We start from the raw sequence: 3,796 nt of genomic DNA, 5'->3' as shown, positions 1-3,796 counted from the left end.
GTGAAAAACAGCTGCACTGTGCCCTCCCTACCATGATGGATAGACACCTGAAGATGTGAACCCAAATAAACCTTTCTATCACATCCGTGTTTTGTGAACAGTGAAGAAAAGTAACTCACACACCATTCAGGGAAGGAATTACTTCTCTGATCAATGATAGTGGGAAAATTATATTCATAAGCAAGAGAATGAGTTTTTAACCTGACCTAATCCAGATACAAAAAGTAGCTCAAAATGAACCAAAGCCCTAAATTTAAAGCCTATAGTTAACAAAAAAAAGAAAAGTCCCTTAAAAGCCTACAGAAAATCTTCACAAAAATAAATAAATAAGTAAAAATAAATGCAATCATAATTTTTTACTCTAATGCAAAAGTACAAGAAACAAAAGACAAAACAGTCAAATTGTGGTTCATAAGATTGACCAAGAGTAAGAGGCAAGTGATAGAATGGAAGAAAGTATTTGAAAGTGAGGGGATTAACATCTACAACATTAGAGAATTTGTAAAATTCAACATATAAGAAAATACTATAATCTAAAAATCAGCACATGTATTAAAAAATATTTTGCCGAAGATCTAAAAATGACCAGTATGTACCTGAAAAGCCGCTCAGCAGGAGCGGTCACCAGGGAAATGTGCACTATAGTGAGATACAAGCTCCACCCATTATTGTACATCTTATCAAATAAATAAATAAATAAGTAAATAAGCAAATAAATAAATGAACAAACAAACAAATATATAAGAACTTTGAGGAGGATGTGGAGAAAGTAGACTCCTATCACTGGAGGCAAGAAGGTAAAATATAGTTATTCCTCAAAGAAATTCAACAGTTGCTAAAAAAACTAAAAATGTATCATTACATGATAGAGTAGTTCCGTGCCTGGGTGTACACCCAATGGAACTGAAAAGCAAAATCGCAAAAAGAAATCTGCATATTTGTGTTTAAACATTAGCAGGTATAAAGTGTAACTCTTTTTGGATAAACATTAAACCACAAATATGGCATGAGCACAGAATAAAATATTATTTAACATTAAAAACGAATGCAGTTGTCTCACACCTGAAACAACGCAAGAAATGGTTTCATGAAGTTATGCCACTGCAAAAATGGCAAATGTGGCATGATTACAGCTGTATAATATAGTATGGAGTCAGAAAGTAGAATGAATAGTGTCTGATTCTGGGGGAAGGGGAGTGAGGGGGGATGGCGTGGCAGGGAAGGTGGAGTCATTGGTTGATAGAAATAGTTTCAGTTTTACATGTTGAACGTTATAGAGATGAAAGATCATATTACATTATAAATGGGCTTCATGCTATAGACTTGTGTGGTTAAGATGTTACATTTCATATCATACACATACTTAAATTATTTATAAGTTGGCATGTAAAGCGTTAATAAATATGCTTAATCGTGGACTCTTCATACAAATGTATCATTCTTCTTTGTCTCATTCCTCTTCTTCCCAGATCCCCTTCCCCATCCTTGATTCCCACTACCTGTTCGTTCTTCTCCCCCAGTTAGTGCCAAGTTCTGCTTTAATGTGCATGTTTTTCATTGTCTATGCCACACTCCTGTAAGGATTTTTTTCCTCTCCTCTCATGAGCCACTTTCTAGTTTCATGACACAGCCCCCAGACACACACACAATATTACACACATCTGACCATCATAATAATTGAATAAAGAGCATATTATTTTTAGTGACCATACTACAACCTGAAAATACTGTGGTCAACAGAGCAAAGCAATGCACATTAGACGGTGTTCTCTATCATCCAGTAGCAATATTTAATGTTCAGTCATGTTGGAATGCATTTGGAAACATACTCACATTAGGAAACAGAAGTATGACACCGTGTCCCAGTCACTGCCCATGATATTCATGGAGTCCAGCAGTTTGTTCACGGCCTCAGAGAAAGAAGATAACTTAGTGCCTCAAGGTTCTTGTCCACTTCCCACACCCAGCCACATTTATTGTCCTTCCAAATTAAAACCTTGAGCCTGAATGAACTGACTCCCTGCCTCTTGAGTCTACACATGTTTATTGCCCTTTACTTCACACTAGTGAGACATCCTCCATCTGAGAGCTAAGGGAGTGATTTCCTATGCTATCTATGAGGGAAGAATTGCTTGAATCCAAAGTGTGTTACTATCAATAGAGCTTAACCAACAGGCAAAAAGGAGGGAAGGTAGACAGGACAATCAATTTTTTCCCTCTCTTGTTTTTTTTTTTTTATTTCACTTTGTAATGCTTGATTTGTTTTATTAGTTTTTATTAATTCTTTGAGAATTCTTTGAGAACATATTTTGATCATATTCACCTTCTCCAACTCTTCCCAGGACCATCCTCGTCTTCCTATCCAACAAGCCTTGAATGTTCCAGCCTTGAATTTCTACCCCTGGTGGCCTCTCAGTTTTATGCCTTGTGGCACAGAGTTCGAAACATTCTCTACTCAGACTTCCACACAAAGTTCTAGAACACATGCCCATTCCAGTGACCTACAGACATACAACAGAGATACATCAGGCTGAAATGTGAGAGTTGTCTTTTAACAACTGGACCCCAAAATATTAAGAAACCTTACTAAAGTGTTTCAAGGTTCCCTGCAGCACAATTTTTCTTACCAGGTTTGTACTTCCTATAAAAAAGTCCACTATCTTCTGAGTATATATTTCCTAGATAGTCTGAAATTTATCTCTTGGGGCTGGAGAGATGGCAATGCAGTTCAGAGTGTTGGCTGCTCTTGCAGAGTTTAGCTCCTAACACCAACAACATGTGGCTCACAGTTGCCTATAACTCCAAGTCCAAGAGATCTGACACCATCTTCTGACCTTTGTAGTCACAAGCACATGTATACACATACAGAGAGAGAGAGAGAGACAGAGACAGAGACAGAAACAGAGAGACAGTCAGTCAGTTAGACAGACATATTAAGAGGACTGGAGAGTTGGCTTAGTGGTTAAGAACATTTGTTGCTCTTAAAGACCCAGGTTCAGACCATATCAGCGTCATGGTAGCTTACAGCTATCCCTTACCACAGTTTTAGGAGATGTCACTCCCTCTTTTGAACTCTGCAGACATCAGATGTGTGCATGTTAGACACACATGCAGAAAAAACACATGCAGACAAAACACAAAAACATGCATAAATAAAATAAATAAATCTTTAACACTAAAATAAATGTTAAAAAGGTAAAGTATAGAAAAAAGTAGCCATTTTCACTTATTTGTAAGAAAAAATATATATAAGCCTCTTAAGTCTGCTATAACAAATGTCCACTAGTCATGATGATACACAAGAGGAATTTGTTCTTTCATGACTCTGGAGCACAGAACTCAATCAACATAGTCACATTTCCTGGTTCAGATGTAGAGAAAAGTGGTTTTGCTTATTCTGACCTCGGGAGTTTCTTAGCTTATAGCCTCATTTCTCCAATCTCTGTCTACATGGCCATACTGTCTCTCCTAAATCCCTCTGCATCTTCCCTGCTATGACATATATGAAGGCTTTTAATATTCATCCAGACAATCCAGTCTTTTTCCCCAGGAAGTTAACTGAATCCCATCATGTTCCCTAAAAGACAGTATTCAGGGATCTCAGGCATAGGATGTGGATGTATCATTTGGAGAGTACTGGATATCACTGGACAAGAAAGAAATTAAATTTATCTCATAAATTCATATCAATCACCTGAGAGGAACAGGGAGAATTTTCTGTACTAGTTTCTTCAGGATATTTTTTTGAAGTCTGATGCTCTTCGTGACAGTATAATTAGGTAGACATTTATTCGAA

The sequence above is a fragment of the Apodemus sylvaticus genome, chromosome 4 (genome assembly GCF_947179515.1).
Source record: "Apodemus sylvaticus chromosome 4, mApoSyl1.1, whole genome shotgun sequence".
Classification (NCBI taxonomy): domain Eukaryota; kingdom Metazoa; phylum Chordata; class Mammalia; order Rodentia; family Muridae; genus Apodemus; species Apodemus sylvaticus.
The sequence above is the reverse complement of the archived record's forward strand: the minus strand, read 5'-3'. Positions refer to the sequence as shown.